The 21,609-nt window shown below is 38.6% G+C and overlaps 2 long non-coding RNA genes across 5 annotated transcripts in view; one reads left to right on the top strand and one right to left on the bottom strand.

The window, feature by feature from the left end:
- Positions 1 to 3,684: 3,684 nt before the first annotated feature.
- On the top strand, positions 3,685 to 10,831 carry LOC138364158 (uncharacterized). The gene is made up of 3 exons (XR_011228331.1): positions 3,685 to 3,791; positions 6,144 to 6,260; positions 10,590 to 10,831. It is a non-coding gene; the product is annotated as an uncharacterized lncRNA (long non-coding RNA).
- A 5,986-nt stretch (positions 10,832 to 16,817) lies between these two features.
- LOC138363911 (uncharacterized) overlaps positions 16,818 to 21,609 on the bottom strand; it is a 564,751-nt gene continuing 559,959 nt past the window's right edge. For all 4 annotated transcript variants that reach the window (XR_011228257.1, XR_011228260.1, XR_011228258.1 and 1 more), the window contains 2 exons: positions 21,515 to 21,609; positions 16,818 to 17,123 (listed from right to left, as the gene is read on the bottom strand). The exon at positions 21,515 to 21,609 is cut by the window's right edge and continues 22 nt beyond it. This is a non-coding gene — a long non-coding RNA (uncharacterized lncRNA). The remainder of the gene's footprint in view (positions 17,124 to 21,514) is intronic.

The following is a 21,609-nucleotide window of genomic DNA, read 5'->3' as shown; positions in this document are numbered from 1 at the left end:
AAATATTTAAGTTCATATTTATCTCAACACTGTTTGAATAAAATGGAGCCAAACAATCTAATGCATTGTATTTATATGCCAGTTTATATAATCATAATATTAATTGGAGAGAGCCAATACATATTACTAAGTGCAGGAATTTTGTTGAACGCAATTTGATCAAGTCGGCCCAATTAACTAATGTCCCAATATTTTTAATGTTAGCATCGACCTGTACAAACTAGACCCATATTTATATATTATAGTTACAAATTGCAACTACCTACTTTGCGTGGAAGGCAGGCTCGTGATTCGTCGATCTTCACCTGACCACAGTAAAGCGAGGCGATGACATAGGGTGGGGGTCTGTCATATATAATTTCTCTCAAACCGCTTTACTCTTAGAATGTCAGCCCCACTCCCGTCTGGCGTTTTATACCGGAAGAAACGGAAGGCCTTCTTCAGTGATGTGAATTAGCGATCAGAACACTATCCAGATAGAAAGCTTTCTTCCATCGGCACTGCGACCCGATGAAGGGGAAGTCAGCTGAACGACTTGGGCTTTGTCTTCGCTCCTGGTGCTAGCCAAACAGCAGCATGATCAAGCACTGGGTCAAGGTTCAGTTCCGAGGAACCTACACCAAGGCCGAGATTCTGGCCCTCTTGACGGCGAACTCTGATGTTGCTCACATCGACGTCATCATGGAGGAAAAGGAAAACATTGTTTTTCTGGTGTTCAACCAGGAAAATGATTGAACAGTTTCAACCGTTTCCGTCGGTTGAAACTCAACGGAACCAACCCACATTGGTGGGGGGTGGGGTGCTTGATCTCACGTTTGTCTCTACCAGTATTCATAAGTTTACATTGGTCAGTTGACCATATTCTGACTAGTGACCCCGTTGCTACAAAAAGTTATTAATACCTCCCAGATCTCCAGTTTCCGAGCCCGGATGGGACTTTATCAAAGCAGATTGGACGAAGTTTCAGGTATCTCTCGAAACTTGGCACCGAAACTACACTCTTCCTGACAACACCGAAGAAATGGAAAAATATTTAGTAAATGCAAGACAGAGCAGCAAATGACGCCATCCCCAAGAGGAAAACAATTACTCAACAACATAAGGCCCATTGGTATTACTGTGATAGGATCAAAGATGTACATAACAGACTAAATTGTGCACGAAAGAATTTCAAAGAGATAGAATCGAAGCTAATCTATGACTTCTTAGAGCTGTCCGAAATCATGTGCACGAAGAAACAGCAAAAATAAGAAAACGGCTCGAGTGGTGTGCCAAACTAAATTAGCATACATCCTTGGGCGACATTTGGAGACAGATCAACATTGCCAAAGGAAAATCGCCTCCTGCTCTGCCACATCATGTTCATCCAAAGCAAGCAGAAGAAAGGTTAGCAAATCTATTTGCTTCAAGAGCCAGTTCTACTTAACTTCCTCAAGCAACTCTGACTCACCAACAAAGACAAAGAAGCAAGATTGGAAAAAAAATAGATGATGCTTTAGCCTTACCTGACGAACTAGACCAACCTTTCACTCTGAAAGAACTCAGGAGAGCTACAAAAAAAAAAAAAAACTAAAAACACAGCGCCAGGTGAGAACAAATCACAACATGCTGGCCACGCTAGGAAAAAAGGGTGAAGAATCCTTCTTGAATCTCACCAAGGAAGTATGGGTGACATGAGCTCGACCACTCTTGGAACAGTGCAATTATAGTTCCCATGGAGTGGACTGCTAGCTGTCGTGGAGGGTAGACGTGTTCACTGCTCTCTCCGGCAGTTGGTGGTTGTTTGCCATTTTGGCCGATTGGGGGCGTGTGTGTCTGCCCGCCTGTGCTGACTTAGAGTTCACGATGGGGGTCCCTCTCCCCCCCTGTAGTGCGGGCTCAGTCTGTGGGCCTCGAGTTTTCCGACCGGGCTGGGTACCCAGAGATAGCGCTGGTGTGCGAGTTGCTTCGTATCCCTGTGATAAACATTTATGGAGTCAAGCTGGTGATGGCACGTCGAGCGATAGTGAAGTTCACGGAGGAATTGGCGTATCAAGACTTTCTCCGTTGATACGCAACCTGTCCTCTTAAAAAGAACGTCAACATTTGCCGTTTAACTCTACGGCTGTTTTTGGACGTTATTTTGTGTAAAACAACGTCTATTTTCGCTTCCATGGACTATCTCTTGTTATACAATGAAATACCACACTCTTATTATTCTATAACTCACTGACTATGCTCTGATATTTGTTCTTCAAGTAAAAATATATATATTTTTGCCTTAATTAGGCCATAATCCAGAAAATTCCAGCCTATCGATCTTTATATTTAGGAAAACATCTAATAAATTTGGAAATGAATTTTTCGTTCGCCGACAGTTGCCTGTTACTATTTAACCCTCTATGCTGTAATGTCGCTGGTCATTGTGACTTTCCCAGGATTTATATATGTTTTGTAGTAGCATTTAGTCAGACTACAGTAATTTAACTAATGGGAAACCTCTATAGTTGTCGTAAATTAATAATAATCATTTATCAAATAATAAATTAGCAGACATATGCAACATTTTATGTTACGACTTTTCGGGTAGGCCGTTCTGTTTGTTTACAACCCCAATGGTTCAAAATACACAATACTTTTAATATATAAGTGACTAAGTATGCTCTAATATATGGTCCTCAATGAAAATTATCGTTTTTTTTTTGTTAATTTGTCCATAATGAATAAGATTCCTTACTGTTGATCTTTATATTAAGAAAAACATCTAAACAAATTGGTATTGTGTTTTCGTTCAGATAAAGTTTCCAGATACTATTTCCTAGTTATCAATTAATGTAGGTGGTTATTTTAATTCGCGGCTACCAGGGGCTTTCTCCCATTATACAATATAAATGTACTCACTAACTATTCTCTGGTATCTGTTCTTCAAGTAAAATTACCTATTTTTTTGTTTAATTAGTCCATAATTCATAAAATTCCTTCAGGTCGATCTTTATATTTAGAAAAACATCTAATCAATTTGGAATTTAATTTTTCGTTCACCTACAGTTACCAGCTACTATTTCATTGTTATATTTTATGTCGCTGGTCATTACAATTTTCCAAGAATTTAAACAGCTAAACAGCAAGTAGCATCTTGTTAGAGTACAGGAATTTACCTATGGAGAACCTCGATAGCTGCCGAAAATTATTAATGATTATATATGTAATTTAAAATAATGAATTATATACCATTTCTTATGTTACGTCTTTGGCGGGTAGGCGGTTCTGCGGGTTTACAACCGAATTGTTTAAAAATCACACTATTTTAAATGTATGAGTCACTAGTATGCTCTGATATATGTTCTGCAATGAAAATAAAGATTGTTTTGTTGTTAATTACTCCATAAATGTGTAATGTGTTAATTCAGTCTAAAATCTTTTTGCAACAGTTTATATGCGATATACGTAGCTGGAAACTACCTAATATTTAAAAATAATAGTTACAACATTCTATTAATATATAATGTTGAAATAAATATCACACAAAGTCTGTATATCTGTTTTTAGATGTCTTATAATTTTTTTTTTTAAATAGTATTAATGATGTTTGTGAATCTTGAATAAAAATTATGTTAATTATTATTAATCTAATTGTTATTATTTTACGTAAAAGAATTGCAAGTATTCGCATAACCACGGGATCTCTGTTTGTGTATGAATGCACGGATTTGTTTTTGTTATGAGAGGGACGCCTTAGAAAGCATGGTGTAGGCCACCTGTGGCTCGCATCCGATCCCACGATCGTCGTCGCCCCTAAATCAACACAACAGGTATTTAGTATTTACGATTATAATAAGTAATATTTCTTTTATAATAATATTGCAGCAGGTGGTGTGGTAGGACACTCGCCTGGCGTTCCGCGAGCGCTATGTCATGGGTTCGTATCCTGGCCGGGGAGGATTTACTGGGCGCAAATCCTAAACTGTAGCCTCTGTTTAACGCAACAGTAAAATGTGTACTTGGATGAAAAAACGATTCTTCGCGGCGGGGATCGTATTCCAGGGACCTGCCCGAAACGCTACTCGTACTAGTGGCTGTACAAGAATGTAACAACTCTTGTATATATCTCAGGTTAGGGGCTAGGCATTTACACTCTTAGGTCAGCAAACTAGCTAGAAGGTTAGACTATTAGACTCCACTGGTCAATCGGGGCCCTGCATGACTCAGCTTATCCTAACCTAGCCCAGCTTAAACCATCTTAGCATAGTTCATTCTAGCTGTGCATAGTGCTTGCACAGCCTTGCTTATCCTAGTTTACCTCTTCCTAGCCTACCGTAGCCAAGCCTATCCCAGTATACCCTTACCTAGTCTTGCCTAGCCTAACCCTGCCTTGCTATTAAACATGACCAGTCCTTCCTACCCTAGCCAAGCCCTGACCAGCTAAGCCAAGCCAATCCCTGCCAAGATTTAGCATAGCCTAAGGAGGCCTGGTCGACGACCGGGCCGCGGGGACACTAAGCCCCGGAAGCACCTCAAGGTAGCCTCAAGGAAGGTAGCCTTGCCTTTTTATTAATATATAGAGGGTACCACCTCTGGTTGAGTATGTAGGAACCCTCCACTTATAGGGTTGAGGGTTCCATATATATGTATATATATATATATATATATATATATATATATATATATATATATATATATATATATATATATATATATATATATATATGCGGAAAATCCACAGAGAAATATGCAATGAGGTGAACGTTTCGGCTTTGTTAAAGCCTTTGTCAACACCAGACTGACCACGGGATCAGTTAGATCAGTTGCGTTAGGTCAGTCTGGTGTTGACAAAGGCTTTAACAAAGCCGAAACGTTCACCTCATTTCATATTTCTCTGGATTTTCCGCATAAAATGATCAGTGTTTTGTGATCGTCAATTGCATATATATATATATATATATATATATATATATATATATATATATATATATATATATATATATATATATATATATATATATATATATATATAATATAAATAATGTGTGTGTAAACATGCCACGTGTGTGTAAATCACAAAAATTAACACTTGATGAAAAATGTGACAGTGTCAGACCACGGAGGAAGAATTGAAACAGGAATTTCCTTAAGTACTTTCATATATTAATACATCTTCAGAAGGAATAATTTTTTATATAAATTAAATTAAAAAAAATCTTTCCTCCATGGTCTGACAGTCATATATATATATATATATATATATATATATATATATATATATATATATATATATATATAATGTGTGTGTGTGTGTGTGTGTACTCACCTAGTTGTGCTTGCGGTGGTTGAGCTCTGGCTCTTTGTCCCGTATGTATGTATTCATATATGTATATATATATATATATATATATATATATATATATATATATATATATATATATATATATATATATATATATATATATAATATTTTATATATCCTGCCTGAAATGCTGCGTGTACTAGTGGCTTTACAAGATAGTTCTTATAAAGATAGCATTTTGTGGTTATTCTCTATATCTGGTTCACCTAACAGTAAATAAGTACCTGGGAGTTAGACAGCTGCTATGGGCTGCTTCCTAGGGATGTGTGTATGTGTTTGTATTCATGTTGAATTTTACAAAGTAGGAAGAGATGTTTGTAAAAAAAAAAATCAAATATTTTTGAAAGTATAAGTAGATTTGATATTTTTCTTTAATTGTTTATGTCTGCTGTCTCGCCTCCTTTATAAAATGGCATCATTCTTGCTTTTTTAAGGATATCAGGAAAAGTAAGGCACTCCAGAGATTTGTTGACTCCTTCCTAGTGTTGCCTAGCCCAGCCCAGCCTAGACAAGGCAGGCTGGGCATCCTAGCCTCACGCAGCTTAGCCCCAACCTACATGTAGCATCCCAGTCCATCCTAAGTGATCATTACCTTACTGGCTGTGTTTTCTCTTCAGCCCTGAATGTAATGTGGTGGAACATAAGCAGATACATATCAGGTCTTAGAGAATCTGTACTTCATACATTTCTTAATAATGTCTCACAAATATTTAAATAATTAAAAAAAAATTGTATAATAACTTCATATTATTCTTGCAATTTATTTTTGCATTTTTTTTTATACAAAATTTACATTTTAAAAGATTACCTCTATTTTTAGATTGATGACTTGAAGACTACAGTGCCATCCACAGCAAATCATGGTCTTAAAATATCTCCTAGTAATGACGAGACCAATTTTCACAGAGATCAAATTTTTGCTAAGCAGTAGTCACAGGTAAATATATATTATATATATAATATTATATATATAATATTATATATATAAAATTAACTACTTCTTTGCTCAAAGCACCTTTAGACATTCTGAGAGTTGTGCTATTTTATTAAAAAATTAATTAGGCTATATTTTAATGTTTTGTAATGTTTTCATTACTTTTTTTGTTTTGAAATATAAATTGTTGAGTTTTGAAACATTTTGACATTAACTATACCTGAATATTTATAAACAAAAAAATACCAGAACTATGTCCTTGACAATTGCACTAAGAAGTCTTTGCCAAAATCAGGTGCTCAGTGCAGTAGTTAAAAACTTAAAAGTTGTACCACCTCTGGTGCAAGATTAGGGACCCATAGCCTCAGAGAAGAAAATAGAGAGTACTCAGAGAAGGCCTTGAATAATAGGCAGGCTGTTTGTGTGTGTTTCGACGGTAAGCTTGCTGACACCAAATGTAGTTACCTAAGTGTAGTTACAGGATTAGAGCTACGCTCGTGGTGTCCCGTCTACCCAGCACTCTTTGTCACATAATGCTTTGAAACTACTGACTGGTCATTGGCCGCCACCACCTTCTCACTTAACTTGTTCCAACCGTGTACCACTCTGTATGCGAAAGGAAATTTTTTTATATTTCTTTGGCATCTTTGTTTAGTTAGTTTAAATCTATGACCTTTTGTTCTTGAAGTTCCAGGTCTCGGGAAATCTTCCCTATTCGATTTTATCAATTCCTGTTACTATTTTGTACATAGTGATTTTATCACCTCTTTTTGTTGTCTTCTAGTTTTGGCATATATAATGCCTCTGACCTCTCCACATAGCTCTTGCCCTTTAGTTCTGGGAGCCACTTAGTAGCATGTCTTTGCACCTTTTCCAGTTTGTTGATGTGCTTCTTAAGATATGGGCACCACACAACCGCTGCATATTCTAGCCTTGGCCGAACAAAACTCGTGAACAATTTCTTTAGTATTTCGCCATCCATGTATTTAAACAAAATTCTGAAGTTAGAAAGCGTGGCATAGGCTCCTCACACAACGTTCTTTATGTGGGCCTCAAGTGATAGTTTTCTATCTAGAATCAACCCTAGACCTCTTTCTTTTATCAGAATTATATAAAGATTTCTCACATAATTTGTAGGTTGTGTGGGATCTATGTTCTATTCCACATTCCATAACATGGCATTTATTCACATTAAATTTCATTTGCCAAGTGGTGCTCCATATATTTATTTTGTCCAGGTTTTCTTGAAGGGCATGACAATCATCTAAATTTCTTATCCATCCCATTATCTTAGCATCATCAGCAAACATGTTTATATAATTCTGTATTCCAACTGGTAGATCATTTATGTAGACAATGAACATTTCTGGTGCATGTACTGTGGTACTCCACTTGTGACACTTCTCCAGTCCGATTGCCTCTGATTACTGCCCTCATTTTTCTATCAGTCAGAAAATTTTTCAGCCATGTTAGAAGCTTACCTGTCACCCATCCAAAATTTTCTAGTTTCCAGAACAACCTCTTATGTGGAACTCTGTCGAAAGCCTTTTTTATGTCTAGATAGATGCAGTCGACCCAACTACCTTTTTCCTTTAAAATCTCTGTGGCTCAATCATAGAAACTGAGTAAATTCGATACACAGGATCTTCCAGATCGAAAACAATACTGTCTGTGTGATATTATATAATTTCTCTCCAGGTGTTCTACCCATTTAGTTTTTATTATTTTTTTTTTTCAATCTTTTCACTGTTACACTTGTCAATGATTCAGGTCTATAACTGAGAGAGGTGGGGTCTTCCCTGTTGCCACTTTTGTAGATTGGAACTATGTTAGCCTTTTTCCACATGTTTGCTATGACTCCTGTACACAGGGATGCCTGAAAGATCAGGTGAAGTGGAAGGCTGAGCTCAGATGCACATTCTCTCAGAACCCATGGTGAAACTCCATCTGGACCAACTGCTTTGTTCTTACTTAGCTACTTTAGCATATTTTCCACTTCATCTCTAGACACCTCTATACGCTCTATGATGTTCTCAGAAATTCTTATTGTGTCTGGTTCTCTTAAGACTTCATTTTGTATAAACACACTTTGGAACTTTTGGTTTAATGTTTCAGACATTGCATTATCATTTTCTGTGAATCTGTTTCCTATTTTCAACCTCTGGATATTATCCTTTACCTGCAATTTGTTGTTTATGAATTTCTAGAATAGGCCCAGTTCTGTTTTACATTTATCCATTATCCCTTTTTAAAAATTTCTTTCTGCCTCTTCCCTTACTGCTGTATAGTTGTTTCTCGCATCTTTGTATCGCTGGTATGATTGGGGGTTTGGCTTCTTTCTATTTTGATACCTGCTTGATGGGGTTCTGCTCTTCTACCCCCCAAGCCCGGCCCGAGGCCAGGCTCGACTTGTGAGAGTTTGGTCCACCAGGCTGTTGCTTGGAGCGGCCCGCAGGGCCACATACCCACCACAGCCCGGCTGATCCCGAACTTCTCTTAGAAAACAGTCCAGTTTTCTCCTGAAGATGTCCACGGTTGTTCCGGCAATATTTCTTATAGTCGCTGGGAGGACGTTGAACAGCCGCGGACCTCTGATGTTTATACAGTGCTCTCTGATTGTGCCTGTGGCACCTCTGCTCTTCACTGGTTCAATCTTGCATTTTTTTCCATATCGTTCACTCCAGTACGTTTTTATTTTACTGTGTAGATTTGGGACCTGGCCCTCCAGTATCTTCCATGTGTATATTATTTGGTATCTCTCTCGTCTCCTTTCTAGAGAGTACATTTGGAGAGCTTTGAGACGATCCCAATAATTTAGGTGTTTTATCTCGTCTATGCGTGCCGTATATGTTCTCTGTATTCCCTCTATTTCAGCAATCTCTCCTGCTCTGAAGGGGAAAGTGAATACTGAGCAGTACTCGAGACAGGACAACATAAGTGACTTGAAGAGTACAACCATTGTGATGGGATCCCTGGATTTGAAAATTCTCATAATCCATCCGATCATTTTTCTGGCCGACGCAATATTTGCTTGGTTATGCTCCCTAAACGTTAGATCGTCGGACATCATTATTCCCAAATCCTTGACATGCTGTTTTTCTACTATGGGAAGTTTCGATTGTGTTTTGTACCCTGTATTATGTTTCAGATCCTCATTTTTGCCGTACCTGAGTACCTGAAATTTATCACTGTTAAACATCATGTTATTTTCTGCTGCCCAATCGAAAACTTTGTTGACATCTGCTTGTAGTTTTTCAATGTCTTTCATTCCATGTTTGTGTCTTTTGGTCTGTGGCCCTCTCTCAATTTCTGTTGAACCAATCCTGTTTTCTGGCCCTGCATCTCTGTTTTGGTATGAATGTTTGTGTGCCTTCATTGTATATTTTGCAAAATTTGGCATACATTTAATTTACTTCCCTGTCTAGCAACAAGTCTGCCTAATTACTTATTAAAAAAAATTTGAAGTTCCCCATAGTGACCTCTCTCTCTTGAAATCAAGTTTATCAACTGTTTCAATGTCCCCATTTTCTGTGTGTGTGTGTTTGGAGGCTAAGCTTGCTGATACCATGTGTGTGTGTGTTTGGAGGCTAAGCTTGCTGATACCATGTGTGTGTGTGTTTGGAGGCTAAGCTTGCTGATACCATGTGTGTGTGTGTGTGTGTGTTTGGAGGCTAAGCTTGCTGATACCGTTTGTGTGTGTGTGTGTGTGTTTAGAGGCTAAGCTTGATGATACCATGTGTGTATTTGGAGGCTAAGCTTGCTGATACCATGTGTGTGTGTGTGTGTTTGGAGGCTAAGCTTGCTGATACCGTGTGTGTGTGTGTGTGTTTGGAGGCTAAGCTTGCTGATACCATGTGTGTGTGTGTGTTTGGAGGCTAAGCTTGCTGATACCATGTGTGTGTGTGTGTTTGGAGGCTAAGCTTGCTGATACCATGTGTGTGTGTGTGTTTGGAGGCTAAGCTTGCTGATACCATGTGTGTGTGTGTGTTTGGAGGCTAAGTTTGCTAACACCGTGTGTGTACTCACCTGTTTAAATAATAATAGGGGTGTGTACCACCTCTGGTGCAATTGTAGGGACCCACAGCCTTGAAGAAAATAGAGTATTCAGAGAAGACCTTGTGGATTCTCACTGAACACTAATCTTTTCTTCTCCTATCACCCTTCTTATTTTGTTTTATGCTGTATTCTATTATATATCATATAAATACATAGCCAAATGGCAATATTTATTATGTCTATACAAAAAGAAGACATCCACTTTATTTTTTTTCTCTCCTTTGTTTCTATGTGGATTTTGTTGTGACTAATGATTCTCCTCCTTCCCATCAACAGGTCTTCCTCACTGGGCTTGCTCGGCTTTTGTGTTACTGTGAGGGTGCCATCATCGTTTACCCTTCAAGACTGACTCATGCTGGCATTGCATTTGTGGACTTCCCTTCACAGTAAACAGTCCTTCTCCATATGGTGATTGTCCAGGGCAAGCAGGGTGTGACTGCCATCTTGGAGAAGCAGGGTCTTTTAATATGAAGAATCTTCCGTCTTCTCTACTTACGCCAGCTTGTGCCGGCCTTGCATTCTTGTTACTTCATGGCCCTTGGGCCTTTTTTATTTATTTTACATAATAATATTTTTTTATTAATACCCGTGTTTCACAAGAGATCCTTAACATTTTAAGCACCAATTGTATTGACTAATGTACGTCTTGTAACCTTTAAGACATAAATAGACAAGACATAGATAAATGAGTGAATAATGCTGAGTGACTAGGTTAGGGCGAGGAACATAGTTCAGTGTCTGGCTTTGGAAGAATGCCTACTGTTTTAGAAACCTTATTGCCATGATCATAATCGTATGGGTTAAAAAGCATTTGTTGTCACTCCTACACTGTGGCTTGTTGAGCTTGAAACCTTTGCTCCTTGTTCGTGTTACATCTGACCTTTTGAAGAAATTGTATGAATCAATATCCTCCAAATTGTTCAGTATTTTAAAGGTTTCGCTCTATTACTCTCTCATTTGCATATATCTAAGCATATAGATTAGATATAGATTTAGATTAGATTTTTTAGTCAGGTAAAGGTACATACATTGCAGATGAGTTACAAAGGGAAAGACATTGACTAGAGTTCACTAGCTCTATTGGAAGAGAAACGTCTGCAAGACAAGTGTGGGCAAAAATTAAGGTAGCAGCGGCTCACAACGACCCCCAACGGCTTCATTTTGTATCTTCTCCAACTTGCCCATCCTACCTTTACCAAAACAAGAAATGACAGGTGCAGCATAATCAATAAGAAATCTTACAGTACTCAAGTACATCATTCGTAGCACTTGGACTCCCACTCCTTTCCACAGCATGCCAAGGCCTTCAGAGGTTGTAATCTCTTCCGACATTGAGTCAACAGTCTGTTCATCTCAGTTTCCAAACTCTCATAGGTATATCCAACATATATGCCTAAATATTTATATATATTAACTCTATATTTTTACCGTTTATTTCCAATATAATGGGCCTCCGACTTCTACATTCAAACTTTAGTTTTGTCTTCATTAACCACTAGTCCCATGTGGTGACACTGGTTTCCGAAATTGTCCAACACTGTTTGAATCTTTGAAATATCTTTGCCCTGAAACAAAATATCATCAGCATATATGATTGGAGTTACCCAATTTGAGTATTTCTCAGATGCTATCTTATTCATTAGTACATTAAACAGGGTGAGACTCAACACTCCTCCCTGAGGTGTGCAGAGTTCTTGACCTTGATACCTTGAACCATACAACCTTGATACCACACCTGAGCCTTCCTTTCCTGAAGATAATCCCCTATCCAGCGCAATAATCTCCCTTCAACACCAAGACCAGCTAATTCATATAAAATAACCTCTTTGTTGGCTTTATCAAAAGCTCCTTATAAATCAATAAAAATTCTATAATAATCATTACCATTAGCTAGACATTTAATAATACAGTCAGAGGTACTTTTTCCTCTGAGGAACCCGAAAAATTATTAGACAGCTGATCACCTATTATATACAAAAGTTTATTTAAAATGATCCTCTCCATCATTTTACAAAAACACGAGGTTAAAGACACAGGTCTGTACTCTCCATTGGCTTTAGGGATAAGGATGATCATAGTTCTTTTTCATTTACTGGGAATTCTGCCCTCTTTATAACTAATATTAAAGAGGTCTAACAGCGGGCTTTTCGTCATAATGGCAAGTTCATTAAGTATTTCATAAGTTACTCCATCCTCCCCAGGAGGCGGTAGATTTCCCAACTTTATTCGCCGTTATTAGTTCTTCTCTGGTAATACCTGTGCAAGTGACATCACCACTGTTACCTGCTGTAAGTATAAAATCCTTTCTTAGATCTTTCCAAGAATCAAAAGACTCTCTCGTTACAGCGGGTAATTAAATGAACTAAGTTTGGCAGCTTCCGCCCATTTATTTACGAGACCTTTTGCAATTCCTTACTGGTCAGGATGTGCAACAAAATTATGCTTTTTACCCCTTATTTCATTTATGTCTTGCCAGATTTCCTTCAAGTTTGTTACTCCTAACTTTCTCTGCAAACTCCTGCCAATACTTGCTCCAAATTTCCTTTCTCTTCTCCGCACACTTTTATGGGGGAATGCTTTTCTATACCAGATGTTTTCCGGTTCAATGTTGCATTAAATACATCTACCTCCTTAATTAAATCTTAATAAAATGCTTCTGCCGAATCTGGCTTATAAGTATCATACCAAGACTTAATATGACCAACAAGACCCCTTAATTCTCCCTTATTAAACTTTAAGCTTTTCCTCTGAAGGCAGGCATGCTTTTTATCTAGTTTAAGCTGTATTTGTAATGCAAAATCTCTTAGCATTTCATCCACAGTAAGACAATTCTCCTCTATGCCCTCAGCATTTATCAAACAAGCATAATCTAATCTCCCTTCCCTCAGATGAGGAGAGGGCTCGCCCAGCAGTTGAACATCTTCATGTTCAACATGTTCATCTTCATGTTCAGATTGTTACCATCCCTATCCCCAGTTTCCTGGAGTGCTGCTATGTTAATATTCTCTCTAAGAGTATAATAGTGTACATCCACCGCTCTAGTTTTTAATCCATTAACGTTCCAAGATAATATTATCAATCTACTTTCATCCATGAACTCCGTAATATTTTTTCTTTCTCCTCACTTGCACAACTACTACTAACATCGAAGGTAATAGTATTCATATCTATTTTCTTTGTTATTTCTGTATACTTTTTTACTTTAACGAAGGTACCCCCCAGGTGTAGGGAGGAATGATCTTTTCCAGGTATATTTTGAAAATCAGCATCGTTTTGCCACGTACCGCTTCGGTGGGTAGGCGGTTCCATGAGTTAATAACTCTGTGGGTGAAAAAGTATCTCCTGTAACTGGTAACTGGCTATTCAGACGAAGGACTTCGGGTAGATGTAGTTTACATGGACCTGAACAACGGTCGTAGTCTGCTGTCTGCTCTGTGTCGAGGCTGTAGCGTCTTGGGTCGATTAGAACTGTACACGCCGAGTGCTACATTCTTGACTGGAGATTGTACTGTGTGCTATTCGATTGATTGATGAAGATTAAGCCACTCAAGAGGTGACACGGGCATGAATACCCCGTAAGTGGTGGCCCTTTTGAGCCATTACCAGTATCAAGAGCTGATACTGGAGATCTGTGGAAGTGCGACTGCACCCTGCGTGACGGGAGATGTCTCCCGTGTGGTGTGTGCTATTCTGATTTATTTATAAAGATTAAGCCACCCAAGAGGTGGCACGGGCATGAATAGCCCGTAATGTGCTATTCTCAAGTCGCTTGCTTATGTACGGTGACGACACCTCACAGTAAGATATAGAAGGGTGGAAAACCGTTACCTGTAAACAGGGATAGGATTAATGCTTGTGTAATTAGTTATGCCATTATGATGATGAGATAATGGAGTATATGGATTACTCGATCACTACATCACCTTCAACTATTACTAGGGGAACTATTCCATGGTCCAGCGATTTTCTGAAAAGGAGTTTCACTGGCAAGCATAGTGAATTAAGAGCATAAGAATAAAGGTAACTGCAGAAGGCCTATTGGCCCATACGAGGCAGCTCCTATCTATAACCACCCAAACCCACTCATATACATGTCCAACCCACGCTTGAAACAATCGAGGGACCCCACCTCCACCACGTTACGCGGTAATTGGTTCCACAAATCAACAACCCTGTTGCCAAACCAGTATTTACCCAAGTCTTTCCTAAATCTAAACTTATCCAATTTATACCCATTGTTTTGTGTTCTGTCATGTGTTGATACTTTTAATACCCTACTAATATCCCCTTTGTTATGTCCATTCATCCACTTGTAAACCTCTATCATATCACCCCTAACTCTTCGCTTTTCCAGTGAATGCAATTTAAGCTTTGTTAATCTTTCTTCATATAAAAGATTTCTATTTTGGGGAATTAACTTAGTCACCCTACTCTAGACACGTTCAAGTGAATTTATATTCATTCTATAATATGGCGACCAAAACTGAACTGCATAATGTAAATGGGGCCTAACCAGAGCAAGATATAGCTGAAGAACCACACCAGGTGTCTTGTTACTAACACTTCGATTAATAAATCCCAGTGTCCTATTTGCCTTATTACGAGCATTCATGCATTGATCCTTTTGTTTTAAATTCTTACTAATCATAACTCCCAGATCCCTTTCACAATCCGACTTCGCAATCTCAACACCATCTAGCTCGTATCTTGTAACTATCATCATTACCTAGTCTCAAAACTTTACATTTATCAGCATTAAACTGCATCTGTCAATCTTTTGACCATTTCAAAACCCTATTTAGATCAACTTGAAGTGATAGTGAGTCTTCTTCCGTGTTAATTTCCCTACCTATTTTTGTATCATCTGCAAATTTGCAAAAGTTGCTACTCAACATAAGAACACAAGAACACAAGAAGAAAGGCAACTGCAGAAGGCCCACCGGCCCATACGAGGCAGCTCCTACCTACAACCACCCAATTAATTTGCCAGTTCCTTTACGACTTGGGACTTAAATCCATTTACACTTTGGGCTTCTGAGTCTTTTAGTTTGTCAATGCTCTTCCTGATTGTGTCGCGTGTAATTGGTATTTCTCTTAATTCATTCTCCTTACCTCCGACAAACATTTGTGTTGGTGATGGGATGTCATTCAAGCTTTCTAGTGTGAACACTGATGTTAGGTATTCATTGAGTGTGTTTGCCGCCCTTTTATGATACAACTTAAAATTGTTAGTCTCATCTTTTATGGGTCCTACGGAGTCAGTTCTTTGTTTGGGTTTTACTTCGTATATACTTGCCCGAAACGCTATGCGTATTAGTGGCTTTAGGTATTGTATTTTAAATTTTAAAATTTTGCCCCGAGGTGCGAGTTTATTGGGAGTACTTAGCTGTATCATTAGCAAGGTAATTAACTATAGTTTGCTGTCCTCCGTCCTTTAACAAATCCATTGACCCCTCCCCTAACCTGCCTATTTTGTGCAATAGTCGGTTTAGGATGATCCTTTCAAGCATCTTCCAAGTGCATTACATGAGACTGATAGGTCTATAATTGCCAGGGTCATTGGGTTTCGGTATTGGGACCATTATTGCATGTTTCCATTGTGTGAGCAACACTCCACATAGGAATGACTTGTTAAACAGGTGGAGTAGTGGATTGCCAGACACTTCACACAGTGCATTGAGTATGTCGTAGGTGACGCCATCTTCACCAGGTGCTGTACTTTTACCCTTTTCATAGCCCCCTTTACTTCCTTGGCTGTAATTGGTTCCCCATACTCGTCATCACTAGATTGTGCTCTTTTTATCCTAATCCTTCTGTCATTATGTCGGAGGAGCTGTTCCCTGCTTACTTCTGCAGGGAGGGAGGAGGATGATGCTGCATCACTCCACTTGTGAATTAGTTCTTCAGCCTTACCCTGGGGGTCGTTGTGAGCCGCAGGCCGGGCTCTGCTCCCCTTAGCTACCTTAATTTTTGCCCACACTTGTCTTGCAGACGTTTCTCTTCCAATAGAGCTAGTGAACTCTAGTCATTGTCTGTCCCTTTGTAACTCATCTGCAATGTATGTACCTTTACCTGACTAAAAAATCTAATCTAAATCTATATCTAATCTATATGCTTAGATATATGCAAATGAGAGAGTAATAGAGCGAAACCTTTAAAATACTGAATCAATTTGGAGGATATTGATTCATACAATTTCTTCAAAAGGTCAGATGTAACACGAACAAGGAGCAAAGGTTTCAAGCTCAACAAGCCACTGTGTAGGAGTGACAACAAATGCTTTTTAACCCATACGATTATGATCATGGCAATAAGGTTTCTAAAACAGTAGGCATTCTTCCAAAGCCAGACACTGTACTATGTTCCTCGCCCTAACCTAGTCACTCAGTATTATTCACTCATTTATCTATGTCTTGTCTATTTATGTCTTAAAGGTTACAAGACGTACATTAGTCAATACAATTGGTGCTTAAAATGTTAAGGATCTCTTGTGAAACACGGGTATTAATAAAAAAATTTATTATGTAAAATAAATAAAAAAGGCCCAAGGGCCATGAAGTAACAAGAATGCAAGGCCGGCACAAGCTGGCGTAAGTAGAGAAGACGGAAGATTCTTCATATTAAAAGACCCTGCTTCTCCAAGATGGCAGTCACACCCTGCTTGCCCTGGACAATCACCATATGGAGAAGGACTGTTTACTGTGAAGGGAAGTCCACAAATGCAATGCCAGCATGAGTCAGTCTTGAAGGGTAAACGATGATGGCACCCTCACAGTAACACAAAAGCCGAGCAAGCCCAGTGAGGAAGACCTGTTGATGGGAAGGAGGAGAATCATTAGTCACAACAAAATCCACATAGAAACAAAGGAGAGAAAAAAAATAAAGTGGATGTCTTCTTTTTGTATAGACATAATAAATATTGCCATTTGGCTATGTATTTATATGATATATAATAGAATACAGCATAAAACAAAATAAGAAGGGTGATAGGAGAAGAAAAGATTAGTGTTCAGTGAGAATCCACAAGGTCTTCTCTGAATACTCTATTTTCTTCAAGGCTGTGGGTCCCTACAATTGCACCAGAGGTGGTACACACCCCTATTATTATTTAAACAGGTGAGTACACACACGGTGTTAGCAAACTTAGCCTCCAAACACACACACACACATGGTATCAGCAAACTTAGCCTCCAAATACACACATGGTATCATCAAGCTTAGCCTCTAAACACACACACACACATGGTATCAGCAAACTTAGCCTCCAAACACACACACACACATGGTATCAGCAAGCTTAGCCTCCAAATACACACATGGTATCATCAAGCTTAGCCTCTAAACACACACACACACACACATAAACGGTATCAGCAAGCTTAGCCTCCAAACACACACACACACACACACATACATGGTATCAGCAAGCTTAGCCTCCAAACACACACACACACATACATGGTATCAGCAAGCTTAGCCTCCAAACACACACACACATGGTATCAGCAAGCTTAGCCTCCAAATACACACATGGTATCATCAAGCTTAGCCTCTAAACACACACACACACATGGTATCAGCAAGCTTAGCCTCTAAACACACACACACACACATGGTATCAGCAAGCTTAGCCTCTAAACACACACACATACATGGTATCAGCAAGCTTAGCCTCCAAACACACACACACACATGGTATCAGCAAGCTTAGCCTCCAAATACACACATGGTATCATCAAGCTTAGCCTCTAAACACACACACACACATGGTATCAGCAAGCTTAGCCTCCAAACACACACACATATGGTATCAGCAAACTTAGCCTCCAAATACACACATGGTATCATCAAGCTTAGCCTCTAAACACACACACACACATGGTATCAGCAAGCTTAGCCTCCAAACACACACACACATGGTATCAGCAAGCTTAGCCTCCAAACACACACACACATGGTATCAGCAAGCTTAGCCTCCAAACACACACACACAGAAAATGGGGACATTGAAACAGTTGATAAACTTGATTTCAAGAGAGAGGTCACTATGGGGAACTTCAAATTTTTTTTAATAAGTAATTAGGCAGACTTGTTGCTAGACAGGGAAGTAAATTAAATGTATGCCAAATTTTGCAAAATATACAATGAAGGCACACAAACATTCATACCAAAACAGAGATGCAGGGCCAGAAAACAGGATTGGTTCAACAGAAATTGAGAGAGGGCCACAGACCAAAAGACACAAAAATGGAATGAAAGACATTGAAAAACTACAAGCAGATGTCAACAAAGTTTTCGATTGGGCAGCAGAAAATAACATGATGTTTAACAGTGATAAATTTCAGGTACTCAGGTACGGCAAAAATGAGGATCTGAAATATAATACAGGGTGCAAAACACAATCGAATCTTCCCATAGTAGAAAAACAGCATGTCAAGGATTTGGGAATAATGATGTCCGACGATCTAACGTTTAGGGAGCATAACCAAGCAAATATTGCGTCGGCCAGAAAAATGATCGGATGGCTTATGAGAACTTTCAAATCCAGGGATCCCATCACAATGGTTGTACTCTTCAAGTCACTTATGTTGTCCTGTCTCGAGTACTGCTCAGTATTCACTTTCCCCTTCAGAGCACGGTTGCACGGTTGTTCCTGCCGGAACAACCGTGGACATCTTCAGGAGAAAACTGGACTGTTTTCTAAGAGAAGTTCCGGATCAGCCGGGATGTTGTGGGTATGTGGCCCTGCGGGCCGCTCCAAGCAACAGCCTGGTGGACCAAACTCTCACAAGTCGAGCCTGGCCTCGGGCCGGGCTTGGGGGGTAGAAGAGCAGAACCCCATCAAGCAGGTATCAAAATAGAAAGAAGCCAAACCCCCAATCATACCAGCAATACAAAGATGCGAGAAACAACTATACAGCAGTAAGGGAAGAGGCAGAAAGAAATTTTTAAAAAGGGATAATGGATAAATGTAAAACAGAACTGGGCCTATTCTACAAATTCATAAACAACAAATTGCAGGTAAAGGATAATATCCAGAGGTTGAAAATAGGAAACAGATTCACAGAAAATGATAATGCAATGTGTGAAACATTAAACCAAAAGTTCCAAAGTGTGTTTATACAAAATGAAATCTTAAGAGAACCAGACACAATAAGAATTTCTGAGAACATCATAGAGCGTATAGAGGTGTCTAGAGATGAAGTGGAAAATATGCTAAAGTAGCTAAGTAAGAACAAAGCAGTTGGTCCAGATGGAGTTTCACCATGGGTTCTGAGAGAATGTGCATCTGAGCTCAGCCTTCCACTTCACCTGATCTTTCAGGCATCCCTGTGTACAGGAGTCATAGCAAACATGTGGAAAAAGGCTAACATAGTTCCAATCTACAAAAGTGGCAACAGGGAAGACCCCACCTCTCTCAGTTATAGACCTGAATCATTGACAAGTTTAACAGTGAAAGGATTGAAAACAAAAAAAAAAAAATAATAAAAACTAAATGGGTAGAACACCTTGAGAGAAATTATATAATATCACACAGACAGTATTGTTTTCGATCTGGAAGATCCTGTGTATCGAATTTACTCAGTTTCTATGATTGAGCCACAGAGATTTTAAAGGAAAAAGGTAGTTGGGTCGACTGCATCTATCTAGACATAAAAAAGGCTTTCGACAGAGTTCCACATAAGAGGTTGTTCTGGAAACTAGAAAATTTTGGATGGGTGACAGGTAAGCTTCTAACATGGATGAAAAATTTTCTGACTGATAGAAAAATGAGGGCAGTAATCAGAGGCAATCGGACTGGAGAAGTGTCACAAGTGGAGTACCACAGTACATGCACCAGAAATGTTCATTGTCTACATAAATGATCTACCAGTTGGAATACAGAATTATATAAACATGTTTGCTGATGATGCTAAGATAATGGGATGGATAAGAAATTTAGATGATTGTCATGCCCTTCAAGAAGACCTGGACAAAATAAGTATATGGAGCACCACTTGGCAAATGAAATTTAATGTGAATAAATGCCATGTTATGGAATGTGGAATAGAACATAGATCCCACACAACCTACAAATTATGTGAGAAATCTTTATATAATTCTGATAAAAGAAAGAGGTCTAGGGTTGATTCTAGATAGAAAACTATCACTTGAGGCCCACATAAAGAACGTTGTGTGAGGAGCCTATGCCACGCTTTCTAACTTCAGAATTTTGTTTAAATACATGGATGGCGAAATACTAAAGAAATTGTTCACGAGTTTTGCTCGGCCAAGGCTAGAATATGCAGCGGTTGTGTGGTGCCCATATCTTAAGAAGCACATCAACAAACTGGAAAAGGTGCAAAGACATGCTACTAAGTGGCTCCCAGAACTAAAGGGCAAGAGCTATGTGGAGAGGTCAGAGGCATTATATATGCCAAAACTAGAAGACAACAAAAAGAGGTGATAAAATCACTATGTACAAAATAGTAACAGGAATTGATAAAATCAATAGGGAAGATTTCCCGAGACCTGGAACTTCAAGAACAAAAGGTCATAGATTTAAACTAACTAAACAAAGATGCCAAAGAAATATAAAAAAATTTCCTTTCGCATACAGAGTGGTACACGGTTGGAACAAGTTAAGTGAGAAGGTGGTGGCGGCCATGACCGTCAGTAGTTTCAAAGCATTATGTGACAAAGAATGCTGGGTAGACGGGACACCACGAGCGTAGCTCTAATCCTGTAACTACACTTAGGTAACTACATTTGGTGTCAGCAAGCTTACCGTCGAAACACAGACAAACAGCCTGCCTATTATTCAAGGCCTTCTCTGAGTACTCTCTATTTTCTTTTCTGAGGCTATGGGTCCCTAATCTTGCACCAGAGGTGGTACAACTTTTAAGTTTTTAACTACTGCACTGAGCACCTGATTTTGGCAAAGACTTCTTAGTGCAATTGTCAAGGACATAGTTCTGGTATTTTTTTGTTTATAAATATTCAGGTATAGTTAATGTCAAAATGTTTCAAAACTCAACAATTTATATTTCAAAACAAAAAAAGTAATGAAAACATTACAAAACATTAAAATATAGCCTAATAAATTAATTAATAAAATAGCACAACTCTCAGAATGTCTAAAGGTGCTTTGAGCAATGAAGTAGTTAATTTTATATATATAATATTATATATATAATATTATATATATAATATATATTTACCTGTGACTACTGCTTAGCAAAAATTTGATCTCTGTGAAAATTGGTCTCGTCATTGCTAGGAGATATTTTAAGACTATGATTTGCTGTGGATGGCA

Source organism: Procambarus clarkii, chromosome 12 (assembly GCF_040958095.1).
Source record: "Procambarus clarkii isolate CNS0578487 chromosome 12, FALCON_Pclarkii_2.0, whole genome shotgun sequence".
NCBI classification, from domain to species: Eukaryota; Metazoa; Arthropoda; class Malacostraca; order Decapoda; family Cambaridae; genus Procambarus; species Procambarus clarkii.
Note: the sequence above shows the minus strand (reverse complement) of the source record. Positions and strands in the feature narration are given on the sequence as shown.